We start from the raw sequence: 15863 nt of genomic DNA on the forward strand, positions 1-15863 counted from the left end.
AAAAGTGAAATGATACATTACTTATACTGCGAGGTAATAACATATTTTCTAATTTAACAATAACTGAAGACAATGTTAAAAAGCAAATCCTAACTTAAGACATTTTTTAATCATCACATCCTGACACCTTGCTCTTAAGAATTTTAAATGTGAGCATCAAGGAGCTCTCTGACCCTCACACGTTGTTTCAACAGATTTTGGAAGGCTGGGAACATTAAAGTAGAAGACAGCTAATACTATGCCAGCATTTGTAAAGAGACATATGGAATGGGTGGTATAATTAGAGATCTTTCAGAGCTAAAAGCAATTTCAGATAAACCAGTGGAACATTTTACAGAGGTCATAGTCACTAAAGAACTAAGGGAGGACAATGTAAGTACCACCAGTCAACAAAAATATCAGGTGAAATTAAAACTGAATTAAAAGTTTAGCTGGTAAAGGAAATGGGTTTGATATTACAGACTTTTCAGAGGTATTCAGCTTCACGCTACCTGACATTTTAATTAGGAAATTAATGTAAGCTGTATTGAATTTGCATTATTCTAAATTGATTAAAAACTGACTAGTTCCTAGGTCTGAAAATGTCACCATAAATGGGGAAAATTATATCAACCTGATGGGTTTTTAATGAGGGCCCAAAGAGATCATTTCTTGACCTTGCAGTATTTAACTATGTTTTTAACCGTGGCGCAGAACAAACTACGAAGTTGTTACTGAGAATTTTGCCAATGACACAAATTATGGCATTGGTAAAAAGGGGAGAGAAAAAAAATCAAGGGATGATGTAGTTAGATTGTCAATAGGGCAGGTGAGGACCCCAAGGTCACTCCATCCCTCCCCATTTCCAAGGAAGGACCAACTGTTCTGACTGATTTTTGCCTAATCTGCTCTTCAGCGGGAGGGACTCCCCTGCCATCCACAGGGAAGTTACTCCGGTACTTACTTGTAAGCCTGGTGCAAGAAAACAGTGCATGTTTCTGCACATTCAAAAATAAGGTGACGTGCAGGCAGAGGTATGAGAAGATGGGGAGTCTAATCTGGAATCTAAAGAGATCTTGGGCATCATCTCAGCAAGAGCCAAAGTTATTAAAATGCTAATATGATCTCCATAGGTTGAAATACAGACATAATAAATACGGCTAACAAAGTTGGCTGAGCTCCATGTATGTCCCCTGATGCCTGGTAGAGCTGGAGAACCCTGGGTTCTTGATGTCCACAATTCAAAAAGACGTTGAGAATTTGGAAAGGGCTCAAAGGAGAGCCCAGCAACTCTTAAGATGACTTAATCACCTGATACTTAAGGGCCATTTTCAAGTGTGTGAAGGAAAAAGTAGCATAAGCACAGGCTGTAAAGGGACAGACATGTAGTAATAATGAGCTTTTAGCCTCGTGTGTAAAGATATAAGATCAAATTGCTAGAATCTGAAGCTAGAAAAATTACTTTTTTTTTTACAGCAAGGATAAACATAACCATGGAACAACACAGCAAAACTTGTAATGGATTTTCCATCACTAAAGATTTCAAAATCTATGTTTTTCCAGAAGATTTGCTCTAGCTCAACCATAGCTATTGGCTTTGATGCCAAAGTTCAGGGAAACCCTGGGACCTCTGGGTATGTGTGAAGTCAGAGGACAGTGGTTCATTCTTATTGTTTATGAATCTTTGCGTACTGTTTCTTTTCCATACTGTTTCTTTTCATCCAAGCAAATCCTCAACAAGAAAACTGTTCAGGCTAGTAAGATAAAGAGTGGACTCAGCTGAAATGGCTGACAGTTCATCTGATTCTTCCCGATGTTAGGTGTGAAGTTCAGAAGGTGAAGTGAAGGCAGGGGATTACAGCGGTTCTTGGACCAATGCCAGCTGAGACTGAGGCACATAAATATTTCAGCCAGGTCAAGCAAACAGCAGGGAAGTGATTTCTTACTACACAATTCAGCCAGTGCCGGCTAAAAAGAATAGAAACAGAATCCTTCTAGAGCTTAGAGCCTAGTAAACTCTAAGGTTTACTAAGTCATCAACATTGTTATGCAAAAGGAACAACAAGTGCAAAAGTAGGTTGTCTCTGTCCTCTTCCTCCACATGGTCTCATAGTTTTGAGGAGGAAGCAATAAACTCTGTCAATGGGAAGATCTCATACTTCAAACATCGGTCCACATCTCTTGGAATAAACAGACATCCCAACAGTCATATTGTTCTGAGCATTTCTGAGCGTACTTCTCCCAAGTAACTAGCGATAGGGCGAGAGGAAATGGCCTCAAGTTGTGCCAGGGGAGGTTTAGATTGGACGTGAGGAAAACTTTCTGTACTGAAAGAGTGGTTAAACATTGGACCAGGCTGCCCAGGGAAGTGGTTGAGTCCCCATCCCTGGAAGTATTTAAAAGACGTGTAGATGAGGCACTTAGGGACATGGTTTAGTGGGCATGGTGGTGTTGGGTTGACGGTTGGACTCGATGATCTTAGAGGTCTTTTCCAACCTTAATGATTCTATGATTCTATGATTTCAGAGTCTTATTCTCTGCAGCAGAGAACAAACTCATCACAAGTAACAAGACAGGTAGCTGGATCTCAATGTATTAAAAACCTTGGTAGATTAAAGTCAAGTCTTTGTATGTGGATTAAAGAAAAGGGAAAAAACCAAGGGATAAGATGATGACAAATTTCACTGGAATTACTTAAAATTTATGTTCTTGTAGCTCAGAGCAGAATTTGCCCCCAAAATCTGTAATCACAAATAATGTGACTTTATTCTTGTGCAGCTGCTTCGGCAGGTACTTACATACACACAATAACAAAAATCTTTAGCTCAATTACAGTGCTAGGTAGAAAATTTTCCTTTCCAATTCTAAAAACTGTAGTAACCTGGCCAGTTCAAATGTTTTTCTGAGTCTTTTTCGGTTGGTAATTGAAAGTTACCAAGAATGTTTTAAGTTAATTTGTCCATATCACAGTGTGCTCATTCACTTCTTGACATCTCTTTCAACTCTGGATGAAAAGTGCCATGAAGCTAAATGATAAATTTTAGATCTTACTGGTCGTCTGACCCAAAGGGACAGAATCCACATTCTGGTGGCAGTATATGAAGCCACTCAGCCTGCTCACCTCTATGTCTCCCAGTATTTCTGAACTATTGCTTTACAGTCTTCCCAGGTGCTCCTTGTTACACGACCACTCTACTGCTGATTCCCTGTTTTCCTTCTCTCCCTTTAGGCATGCCTCTCCAAACCTGCCTGCCTACCTCCTTCTTCTGCCTCTTTGAATTTATAGCTTCACTTTTAGAGTCTGAAGCAGAGAGTAGTGAGATGAGCAATTCTAATGCCTTTGCTGTGAGGGAACAGAACCCAGCTGCCCAGCACAGCCTCTGCAATGCTGCATTCACCAACATGTTGCACAAGACTGCAGCTGCTTTTTCCACCTGTTTTTCTTCTGAGAACTAGCATCTTAAGCTCCAAACATGCAGGAAATTGATGGGAGTAGCATGAAACATGTTTGTATGGAGCAAATGTTTTATCCTGCTTGTGCTGGAAAAGGCGTGTGACAGAAGACTCCCTGATGGTTCAAGTGTTTATTGTTAAACCTGATACAGATGTGTCCAAACTGTTCAGACCTTAGTTAGACATTGAGATACCCAAACTGCCTGTGAATAAGAAGCAGGGTAAACTGAGCAAGCTCCAAGCTTCTAGACAGCACAAGCAACGTCAAACTTAGCCAAACCGAAGGGTGAGGGGTTGGGGCTGGCCCAGTCCTACCCTGGGAAGGGGAGCAAAAGGTGTCGAGCTAGGCATCCTGGCAGGGTTTGGGCTCGTTGTTCATGCACCCACTGAGGGAGCGAGATGGTGATTGCTGCTGCTTGAATAGTCAGCTTCTCCTTCCCGGCAATGCTGCCCTGCATGTCTGACTCCACCCTGCGATACAGGAACAGCCCTCGCTTTCCAGGGCTCTGGCGCAGGCAAAGCGGGCAGCAGAACCACAGCTATGTTGCTGTTCCCAAGAATCTGCTGCCAGAGGCAAGTGCCTGCTGTGTCTTTGCCTAAAGAAAGCCCATGAGGAAAATGTAACTCAGAGAGTAAATCCATGATGCTGTGGCTAGAAGTCTTCTAGTGCCCGCGCCAGCTCTCTTGGAGCTGTTTGAGGTATCTCCATCGTGCAGCATATGACATTGCTGTTTTAACAGCTATTTCTTGTTCAGTGGTGGACAGTGCCAGTACTTCACTGGAGCCCTGGAGCAGTACATACAGAGTCGATATATTTACAGCTCTTAGGAACTTGCAGTTCCCTCCAAGTGGAAAATTCATGTTATTCTATGTGTTTTGCACAGTTTCAGTGCTAAAAGAAATTAGAAACCTTCCCTTTTACAGCTACATCCAGTTTTTACTATTTTCTACATATCCTTTCATTGATGATTTTCTTTACAGAGCTATCCAGCATAAAAAGACAAAATACAGACCAAAAAAAGGAGAATACTCTCAGATCAGGTTTTGGTTTATAAGTAAAGAAGGTTGGTCTGTGTTTTACAGGATGGGATTTGAGAAGGAAAGTTACACTGTGTGCAGGCTAAGGGAGGGCGTTTGCACTTAGAAGGGGCAGGATGGGAAATGAGGCACTCCAGAGGGATAATGGCAAATGAGAAATGGAATTAGCGGAGCCCAGGCGGTGCAGAGGAGTGACAGGTGATGAGTCACGCCAGCAGGAGGAGGGGAGAGTGGAGCCTTACAGCGAGGGCACAGGCTTTGAAAGCTACACGGACGAGGATTTGGACTCAGGGATGGGTCTGAAAGTGTGCATGGAGAGAGGGGAAACGAGAGGTGGAACATATGAGCCCTGCTCCTGAGAAGATACATAGTTCAGTAGGTTTAGCAGATCACAGGTAACGCCAGCATATATTCAGCTGTGGTAATAAAACAGCTACGCACACATGGCCCATGATCTGAAATACAACTGTATGCAAAAAAGTGTTCCCCGCTGTACAATCTGTAGTATATCAAACTCCAGTAATATATATATCCATGTGATCTCTTTTAGCTGTACTTTTTCAAAATGGTGCAGTTAAAATTGGCACCACACAAATACGAATGCAATTCAGTCATTTCACAAATCGTTTATGCCTATTTAACTTGAAGCTATTATCAAAGTAAAGATTTAGGAAATGACTGATAAATCTAGGCAGTGGCTCTGCCGCTATCCCCCACTGGTTGGGATTGCTCCAGTAGCAGAATCGGCACTTTAATTCACCCTGCCAACGAAGATGGGCTGGAGATAGCACAGCAGGCTGTGCACCAGGGAGGCGAGAGTATAGACCCACTTTGTCCCGCCACCTCTTTGCTGGCGGCAGCAGCTGTGAGCAGAGGCACGAGAAACTGGAGTTTCAACACCTGAAAGAGATGCAGTGAGACCCAGCAGAACTGAGAGCCCTCGGATTCATGATCAAGAGCCATGTCTCAGTAAGTTACACACCACACCTCAGCCGAGCCACCCTAACTGTCCACGTGTATAGCATTTGCAGTGTGATGTCTTAAGTATGTAAGTTAAAAATAAACAGCATTATGGATATAAAATCTCAAGTCATGCTGAGTTAGAATGTGTGATTGGCACTTTATAAATGTTTACAGTGATTTATAAATATCAGCATCTCTTTTGCCACTCATCTGTCGAGAAGTCTCCTATAGAAGAAGCGAGACAGCAGTGGGGGAGCCGCTGGTATTTTAAGACGTTTGGGGCCAAAGTGGGGAACAGAGGTATTCAGGGCGTTACACTGTATCTCTCTGTTCCACCACAAATCCTCACACACACATGCCTCCATAAATTTGCGCTGTGGAGCTAAAATTCCATTGTGGCTTTTTGATGTCTACTCAAACAACATTAGCTTTTCTGTCATGTTTTACAATGTAAAAAAATTTGGCAAAAATGTCAGCAGGATGGTATCTTTAATCACATTTATTGATTGACCTCAAAAGGCTCAGTGCAATTTAACTGGACCCCCTCAATGCAACCAGGGTCAGGTTCAGCTGGTACCTATTCCTAGCACTGCCTAGAGCCCCAGTTTCACAAGTACCTTTTATTTCCAGTGTCCTTGAAGCCACTTGACTTTCCTGATATTTCTCTTTCAGCCCCTCCTTATTACAGCTAGCTACATAGCTAGAAATGGTTATTCATAGGTAATATGAGGGTTTAATAGGTAGTACCTAGAGCAGAAAATACATCTGCTTACCAATAACAGCTGCAGTTTGCTTTTCTCTGACCAGTCCCATGAACTGATGGGACCATTCAAAAATCCTGTGCAGGTATTACTAACCCTATTTACAAATTTTTTTTTTTTTTTTTTTGCATTGCAGTTAAAAGCTAAATGGAGGCTGGCTCACAAAATTGCCAGGAAGATTTTCAGGACAGCAAATTCAAGACACTGACTCTGCAGCCAGTGGCACCCCAGCAGCTGGCTGCCATGACGCCAAACACTGGTGCAAATACCGGACAAAGGGGATTTCTGTAGAACACCCCATGCAGGTGACAGCCCTGGTATGGGGTCCAGGCGGAGAAGCTGAGGGCACACCTGGGGAGAGCTGGTGGCCTCTACACAGCCCGGTGTAGGAAGGCGCAGCCTGGCCCCCAAATCCCTCTGCAGTTGTCCAGCCGCCCCAGAGGGGCATCTTCCCAGCCTCTCTCCACAGCTGAAGTTTGTCCCCTGTGTCCAAAAGCCGGGTCAGCATCACCCAGAGTGGTGCAGGACAGAGGTGAAGCTGCCCCACGCCCCGTTTGGCCACTGTGGCTGTCCTCGGGTGCTCGGAGGCTTGTGTGAGGGTCCACAGGCAAAGGGCTGGCTGTGGAGGCACCGGGCAGAGGCTCTGCCCCAGGGCGGCCCCGGCGGTCACGTACAAAAGCCTCGCCGACCCCACACAGCCCCAGGCCCGGTCTCTGCCGCCAGCCTCGCGTCGGGCCCTGAGCCGCGCCGGGCCGGGCAGGGATCAGGGCGCCCCCTCAGCAGGGAGCCGCGGGGCGGAGAAATGGCGGCGCCTGAGGCGGCTGCCCTCCCGCGGGACGCCGGGCTGGGGGCGAGTGTGAGCGCGTGTGTGTGTGTGTGTGACGGGGGCGGGGTGGGGGGGGTGAGCTGTGTGTGAGACAGGGGTGTGAAGGGTGGATTCTGTCTGTGTGGGTGTGTCTCTGTGCCGTGGGGTGAACTCCGTGAAGGGGGCGACCGTGCCCGTGTGTTCGAGGGGGTGAACTCAACGTCTGTGGTGGGGGTGAGCTCGGGGGGGGGGGGGCAGCGTGTGGTGGGGTGAACGGCGTGTGTGGGTGCGGAGGAGTGCAGTGTGCGTGTGTGTGTGTGTGCGTGTGTGTGTGTGTGTGTGTGTGTGTGCGCGTGTGTGTGTGAGCGCGCGGCGGCGCAGCGGGGGGGGCGCAGGGGCGGGCCAGCGGCAGCGGCGCTGCTGGCCGCGGTCCAGCCCGGCGCACTAATACAGGCTGGCGGCTCCCGCCTGACTGACGCCGGCCGGGGCTGCTGCTGCCGCTGCCGCTGCCGCTGCGCCCTGGCCCCGCCGCCGCCGCGCAGCTGCAGCCCCGCTCCCGCCCGCGGCGCGCCGAGACCCCAGCCCGCGCCCGGTGGCAGGTAAGAACCGGGGGTCCCGGCCGCGTCCCGGGAAGGCGGGGGGGGGGGGGGGTGAGACAGGGGGGACGGGGGACGGTCCCGCCGCCGCCCCAAACTTCCCGCCGGGGCTGCTCCGCATCCTTCCCCGCGCCGTTCCGAGCCGCACCGGGTGCCGGGGCGGCGGCGGGCCGCAGCATCCCCCCGTGCGCCCAGCGGGGCAGCCCCGGCGGCGCCCCGGGCCGGTGTCCCCGCGGCTGCCAGCCCCGGCCCCGCTGCGCTGGGGCGGTGTGCGGGCGGGGGCTGGGGCTGGGGCAGCGGCTCGATGAGACAACCCGACGCCAGGACTGCGAGCGAAAGGAGGAGCGCGGGGAAAAAAACGTTTTTATGGATGGCTAAACGCTGACAAGTCTTCCCGCTGTTAGGATTTCTTTCCTTCTCGTTTAAGTAGGAGGGAAAAAAAACCCCAACAAAACAACAAAAACCCACATGACACGTTTGGAAATACTTTTCCTTTCAGAGGTTATTTTCTGTTCAAGAAATCCCGCTCCTGGACACGCTGCCCAGCAAAACGGAGCAGAATTGCTGGGATTTGGGTTTCTATTCCAGCTAGAAACGGGGACTCTCTTTTTTTTGGCTCTGAAGTTAAAACGTTACTTGTTAGCAAGTAACCAACATTTCCAAAAACAATAGCCCTCGATATGGCAAATTATGAATTATTGTAATTTTATCTCCATGCCCGGGCAGCTCTAAGTGGAGGGAATTCAAAGTTCGTCTCATTTGTAACAATTCGGATATTGTGCCGTAACTTTGTGTTTTCCTACTTTGATTTTATGGGTGAATTTATTTGATGCTAGCCAGGTCTGCTTTAAAAGAGGCATTAGTGGGAATAAAAATAAATGACACACACATGGATGCGTGCGCATGCACACACACATGCGCGCGCTGTTAATTACTTGAGTTTTATAAATTAGTGAAAAAAATTTTCAGCCCAGAATGGTCAACTTTTCAGTGAATGAGCACTCCCTTGGCAGAAGTGGGAAATGATGTGCACGGCTTGGGAATGTATTCAAGTCCGTGGTGGTTTGGGAAGGACGCTGCAGATAATGCAAGTTTCAGTACTTTGTATCTCCAATGTGTGGAAATGTGCATCTTTATACGTGCATGTATTTGTGCGGTAGGAGTAATCTTCTCATCTTCAGGAGTAGAAGCTGAAGAAAGCACTGCAAAATTCTTCCCCTCAGCAATGGTAGGACAAATGTCATCACTCAAACAAACCTCATCCGTTTTAATCCGGCCAGACAACTCCCTTCTTTCAGATTTGATAAGTACCAGTGTCTGGCTGGTTCATGTTTGCTTCCTGTTAGATTTTAAAGCAGAGGCTGGGGATGTTTGCATTTGGTTTTTTTTTTAATACTGAGTTAATTTGACATAGTAGCTAAAATAAACATGCCCAAAAATATATTTAAAGTGAGCTGTATCAAGAAGGATACATTGTATTGTATTTACTGAGTTTGGCAGTAGTTCCCATTCTCGCCTGTCCTTTGGGATGGAGTTAAAAACATTTTCTTCTTCACTTTGTTCACTCACACATAAGCTGATAAACACTAATTCTGCAAAAATGACTGGAGTAAGGGTCAAGTGTATTTTATCATGAATCCTTATGATAGTCAGGATTTGTAAATTGGTAGGAGTTGGAGAGAGAAACTTTTATTTACGTGCAGCAACTGAAACGAATACGCACAACGCTGTCAACTGCACAACTTTGTGAAGAAGTTGAGTATTAATATTTTATTAACACACTTGCCCAAGGCTAAGAGGCACGCACACACTTGCCAAATATCTGCAGAAGGTGGGGATGTGTGTAGAGGAACTGGGTTTGGAACCTTTGGTTTGGAAGCTGCTCTCATGGAAGCTGGTAGTAGTGCCCCATATTGCCTTCAGTGGGTACAAGACGAGGCCAAACTCACCAAAACAGGAGTGTAGAAGTGTCAGTATAACGTATAACATAACATTTGGACAGTTAATCCTCCTTTCTCTCCTTTTATTCTTTTACAGACTTTCTGCATCTCGCATTCGAATCCTTAGCTATCTGCTGTTATCAGCCTGGGAGATAGTGTGTCATGTAATCCTCTCTCCTGAATGCTAAAGTGCTGTAATTTTGATGGCCAGGCTAATCTGTCTTGATAAAGTTTTATTTTTCCATTGTTAAATTCAAAGGACAATGACTACTAATTACAAGTGACCTCTAACCAAAACACTAGCTAGCGTTTATCACCGGTGCTGATACTGGCTAACAGTAATCCCAGCATCAGCAGTACTAGGCACCCTGTTTCAAAGAAACTTAACAGAACAAGGGGAGCCAGAAGGGAAAAAATATATATGCTCTGGGTAATTTGTCTGCTGCAAAAAGTATAGTGAAAGTGTACAGAGATTCCATTTGCTGTGCAATATACCCCTTCCAAATAATAATTACAGGGATGGGGAAGAAAGGAAAAAAAAAACCATCATAAATATTTTAACTGAAAACAGCACAGCAAAAACATACATGGGAAGGGTTGTTATGGTAGACTGCCTGGTTTCCTGCTGCAGGCAGGTATAAAGAATCATTAGTGTTATTGTACATTAACAGCAAAAGATAGTAATAACAATGACAATTTGAGAGAATCATTGCTGTCCTATTAACTGTCTTTGAGAACATTTGTTGTAAGGAAGCATTAGACTCTAAAGACAGCATAATAAAATTAATTTTTCAAAAATATGCCAAATTTTTTCCCATCTTATATTTTGCCTGTAATGTTTGAGTGGTTAATACTGTGGGAATTTTACAGATGAAGAGGTGAATTAAAGAGTCTAGGGCCCTGTGTATTTATTATAGCAGCTGAAAACCTTGCTGTGCTTTTGCAAATGAGTGGATCTATGAGATCCTGACTAATACATGTATGCGTTTAAATTGATGCAGGTGAAACATTATCTGCCCAAGTTTTGTGCAGATACCTGTGATTTTTAGTCATTCTACAGGACCACTTGCAGGTTTCTGCAAGAACTATTGCAACGTCTTAAAACAGATGTAAGGTTAAGATGTGCAGTTTGCTTTGAGGTTCAGCTCTTCTGGACAAGGGCACAGCAAGGACATGGTGGAGGTGGACACGGAGTGGAGTCAATTTCCCGGTTTATGCAGTTGCCCCTACATAAAAACACAGAACAAAACAGAAGAAGAAAATCTGATAATCGATCTCTGGTTTTCTGAGACAGCATTAAGATCAAGGTCTGTTTCTGACTGGGAGGAGAAATGCTTTATCTTTCCCGCATCCTTCTCTCCAGAACTTGTTTCCTTCCCACTCATTTTCCTTGTCAGTAGCATCACCATCCTCCCCTCTGCCAAACTTAGCATCATCTTTGACTCTTCTGTTTCCTCACAGGTCTTGGTGCTCCCAGATGTCTCTTGACACTTTTTCTTCATGTTACTTCTTACATTCCTCCTTCCTTTTGTTTGCAGCTGCCAAAGCATTAGTCCACACTGTGGCAACCTTCCAGCTTGATAGTGCAACCTCCCATTTCCCAACAAGCTCTTTTCTCCCACCTATGTTCTGTTCCCAGTCAGCACGACCCCTGCCAAAATTGTGCATCTTTTGCTTTTCTTTCTGAAACGTCTCCATGCAGACTCCCATTCTGCAGTGTCTCTGTACACCTGGTCTTTGTTTAGGCTTTGAAAATGTTCCCCACTTCCAGAGTTCCCCAGAACTATTGGCCTCAAACTTGCCGACCACTGAAAGAGGGAAATGGGGAGGAAGGAAAATTAACAGACCCTCGGGTCATTAAAGTTTGTTCTGCTTCAGGCTGCCTTTCACCCTCATTACCTGGCTACAATAGGAGCAAGATTGGTCATTTCTTGATAACGGTTATTTTGTGTTTGTTCGTTCTGGTGTTGTACTCAGTCATACAGCCATGCTGTGAAGAACAGCAGGCAGGGAGCCAGCAGGGAGCCAGCAGTGGTGGTACCCTTTCCAGAAAGTGGTGTCTGCTAATAGCAAAGCTCCGTGTAACGAAGAATCCTTTATAACGCAAATAACCCTGCTGCTGAGCTCAGTACATTTCAACAATACTTAATCTTTTTTTGTGTGTGTTTTCTTGCCATGCCTTTCCTAACAAAAACCCCTTTTTTTATTAAGCATTCCTGTGCAGCGTTCCTCATCAGGAGAGTTCACAGTGCTTTACAAAGCTGTCCCCATCAGGGTACCTGTAAGACAGATGCAGAAGTCAAGGCACCTGACGGAAAACCATTTACCCAGAGGCCTGTGGCAGGATGCAATCCCACACGCTGCCCAGTAGGCGCAGAACTGACCGGAGGCACAAGCAGTTCATGTGGCTTTTCAAGACTCCCTTATGGTTATTTGCTGGCCTGGCCTATCCAAACCTACTTGTCTCTGTCAAATTTCTCTGGCCCAGCTGCCAACGTGCAGTTTCTTACCCTGCAGCACATAGGAGGTAGCTAATTTATCTCTCTCTCATCAACAGATCTTGAATTACTTCACGCAGGGCATGAAGCCTCCACAGGGACATCTAGAGTAGAGAAACCAAAATTCATTCCTGTGCAAGGCAGCAGCCTGCAGCTCCCATGCCTGCCCTGCTGCATGTCCTACAGGCCTGATGCTGGGACCAAGGCTTCTTGGTGGTAACCTGCTAGGGAGTCTTGGGCTGGAGGGGCTGCGTGGGGCAGAGCTGAGTGCTAGGAGGGAAGAGGAAGGGGAGAAACAGCCCTGCAGAGATGGCTATTCCTCGGACTCCTGGGGTGGGTTTGCAGAAGAGAGATATGTTTCTTTTAAAGACTCAGGGCCCTATTTCTGCCTTTGGCTCAGTATGATGTGTTTTCTGAAGCTGGTTGTTAGCATGGCATCATCTTACATGCTAAAGAGAATCGTTTTATACTCCCAGGCTCAAATGTAGGCATATGAAGCCTCTTTAATCTCATAAGCAAGTGTTCTGGTTTGCAGAGAAACCGAGCACCCACATCTTCAGCTGAAGTCACTGCGAATGGCCAGCTGTCTCCTCCTTTCCCCCCACAGGAGGGAACTAGATAGACAAGTTCTTGCTCTTTTTATTCTTAGTCCTGTTGTTGTGAAATGACTTCCATAGAGAGTCCAAGCACATCCAGATATTTTTCATGGAAAATGCCTCAGTACTGTTGCTTGGGAGCATTGGCTCCTTGTCCAAGGCAATCCCTGCCACTGAATCAGATCTTTACATGGATAAAACACGCTGATACTAGTGCTTACCTGTCCTCCACACTCTTATTTTTTGCAGTTTTCCAAGACGTAGGCCCTGTGGATGCTCCACCCTTCCTCCCCCCTGCAGGGTTTCACAAGCCACTGAGGGCTCAATTAGCACAGATTACTGCGGATGTTCATGTAGGAGAACCTATATGTCAATCTTATTGCATTAGCAATTTCCCACAGTGATACACAACGAAAGCCTTTTAGGAAAAACAGATTTGAATGTGATATGGTTTGAACACAATGAAATGCTAATGTGATTCCATGGAAAACTGCTAACACGATGTATATGGAAAGCCTTTTGCGTGTGAAACATATCCCCCCATATGCAGTTGGACAGGCTTTCTCACCTGGGAGGAAGGAGAGGTGGCCGGCAGTACTGCTGCTACCTCTCCAGGCCTGCTGTCAGTCAGAGAGGAGGCACTTCTGGAAGTTCTTCCTTTTGCGTATTTTATTGGTGATCTATATGACCTATTGATCTATATTTTTCACTTCCCAAGCTGTGTCATGCTACATCTTCTGCAAAAGATGTCTGCTGTGTTAACACCATAACTGAGTAAGTAACCCTTCAGGCAGACCTCCCAGGTGTCTCTCTCTCTCTGGGTCCTTGGGTGTTAGGCAGGGAGCCTCTGTGCCAACCTACAGCTAGGAGTGTGGCTGGGGGTGTCCTGTCAACGTGGGGTGCTTAGAGGCAACAGACTCCCCAGCTAACTCCCAGTGTCACAGATTATCTCTGACTTTATGGCATTAGATACCTGGCACAACTAGGCAGCAGATCTCAAAAGCATGAGATGCAGTCCTTGCATGGGGAGAACCAGGTGCCGGAGTTTCCATCGCTGGGATCAGACCTCACAGATCTGCCAGTGGGAGCCAGCCTCCTGTCAGTTCTGTGTGTTTGCCCAGGAAATGAAGGTATTCGGCACCGTGCTAAACCTCACCCAGCTGGCCCTCAGGTCTCCTGTTAGGTAGATGAGATGTGCTACCGTATAACATGAGGAGAACATTTGCTTTATCCATTTCCCCTGTGTGCACTGTAAATGTACAACCAGAGTTCCAAAAGTGCATTCCTTTCTAACAACTTACAACACTAAATTTTCAGGAAAGGTTCCCATCTTGCTTGAGCGCCACATCCTTGGTGAAGTAATTGTTCTTTAGATGTATCTTTATTCACAACATTCTTAATGTCTAACTCTGAGCAAATCCTTTTCCTAAAATGGGTATTTGGGAATGGCTCCAAGAATGCCAGTGATTGATAACGAGGATTACAGGATCCGATTAGAGTGGATATAAACTTTAGGCCAGCAATGAAGCTGAAATTCTTTTCTAGTCCCCTTCTTCCTTTGTGAAGTGTTTGTTCTGGAGGCACTTGGCTGCATGCTTTGTATTAGAGACGAGTCAGCGTTTATTTTAAAAGCAGGAACTCTATTTTTTGCGTATTTCCAACAGTTCCATTTTTAGAAACACCGATGGGCTTTGCTACAGTTTCTCTGGGAATGGTGGGTATGTGAGGAATGCAGGACCGACTGTCTATAAAATGGGGATAACCAGAGCCATGAGAAGACGTTCTGGCTCCTCAGAGCAGGTTGATGCACCTCCCCATCATACCCCACTGCCTCCTGCCTTCTCCCACAAATACGTCCTCGGAGCTCCCCCATGGCATGTGTGCTCCTTAGCTTCTGGCTCTGCAGGAGGAAGGCAGCTGAGAGAGGTGCTTTTCCTCAGAGCTGCCAGTCTAAGCCTGAGCAAGGCAGCCACAGGAAGGGATAAGGCAGGGACTGGGTGAATGGGTCTTCCTCCTGCCTGCGGGGAGCAGGGCGTGGGGCAGAGAAGAGGATGTGTCCCTGTGGGATTACATCTCAGAAACTTCGGCGTGGCCCAGCCAGGGAACACAGTGCGGTTCACTCCATATAAACATCACAGTCGCTGGTTTCCTTTAAAAAGTAATACCGAGGAAGGAAGTGCAGTCAAAGAGAGGTCATAGTGATAAATTGTTCCAGTTTCATATTTTTGCACAGACTTTGGTTGTGGTAATTTGTGGGGTGCCTTCAAATATTGTGGGAGATTTCAAAGGCAAAAATCGGTGAGAACATCCAGCCCTCTGGTTTGGGTTTACCCCAAGCAGAGGATGCAGGGAGCCCAAGGCCCAAAGCCAGTGTAGCCATGTTAGCCTAGTGCTGCACCTGAAGACAGGGGCTCTTTTGCTTGGTCATAGTAGGGGACATAGGATCGGAAGGGTCATCTCAAGGTCTTTTCCAGTCCCTTCTTCCTCCCCAAGGCCAATGCAGTTATTCTTGAAGAAAGCTGTGTAATCTGCACTCACAGACCTCCAGCAGCGGTAACTATCCCAACGCGTAGTTATCCTATTCATATGTTCTCCCTGTTTCTTCAAGTAGACATGAAACACAGATTGCCCCTATCCTGCTTGCAACAGCCTTTTGCACATTGGTGTACTGTTACCATGTCTGTGCCCCTCTCTTCTCCCCATCTTAAGTCACACTGATGAAGCTTTGTTGAAGCATCTGTCGATGTGCTCACCCAGAGCAGTCCCACCGCAGGAATTCGTACATCCCTTCCCAGTCAGGCATCATGGGCATACCAAAGGTGAGCTGGGTGCTTAATTTTCTTTTGTGATGGAATTTATGCCTCTTAAACACATCCGCAAGCGTTTGGCCTATGGAAATTTATGTAGCTGTGTTAAGGTGTGCAGCTTATATACTTGAATCTTTCCTTCTTTATATCAAATGAGAATGTGTTATTCCTGTCAAGAGAAGCTGAACAATACTGAGTAGATGAGGTAATATTTGAGTGATTCCACAAGCTCAGAGAAATGATTTGGATGTCATAGATTTTTAGGCACTGGCATCAAATTTTGTCCTTATTTTATCCGGAAGGCAGTGAGTTCAGTGAAGACTCCGCAGTGTGGATGAGTGGCCGGAGAGTCATGAAGCGCTGTGAGATTTGCTCTTTGATATTGATGGCTTTAGATAAAGTTCAATGTAGAAGGGCTTTCAAAACA

The 15863-nt window shown here is 46.1% G+C and overlaps 1 protein-coding gene across 2 annotated transcripts in view; it reads left to right on the forward strand.

Annotated features, from left to right (window-relative positions):
• The first annotated feature begins 7539 nt into the window (after positions 1-7539).
• SMAD9 (SMAD family member 9) overlaps positions 7540-15863 on the forward strand; it is a 42829-nt gene continuing 34505 nt past the window's right edge. For both annotated transcript variants that reach the window (XM_076364240.1, XM_076364242.1), the window contains exon 1: positions 7540-7598. The gene's annotated coding sequence lies outside the window, so the exon portion shown is untranslated. The remainder of the gene's footprint in view (positions 7599-15863) is intronic.

Source organism: Aptenodytes patagonicus, chromosome 1 (genome assembly GCF_965638725.1).
Source record: "Aptenodytes patagonicus chromosome 1, bAptPat1.pri.cur, whole genome shotgun sequence".
Classification (NCBI taxonomy): Eukaryota; Metazoa; Chordata; class Aves; order Sphenisciformes; family Spheniscidae; genus Aptenodytes; species Aptenodytes patagonicus.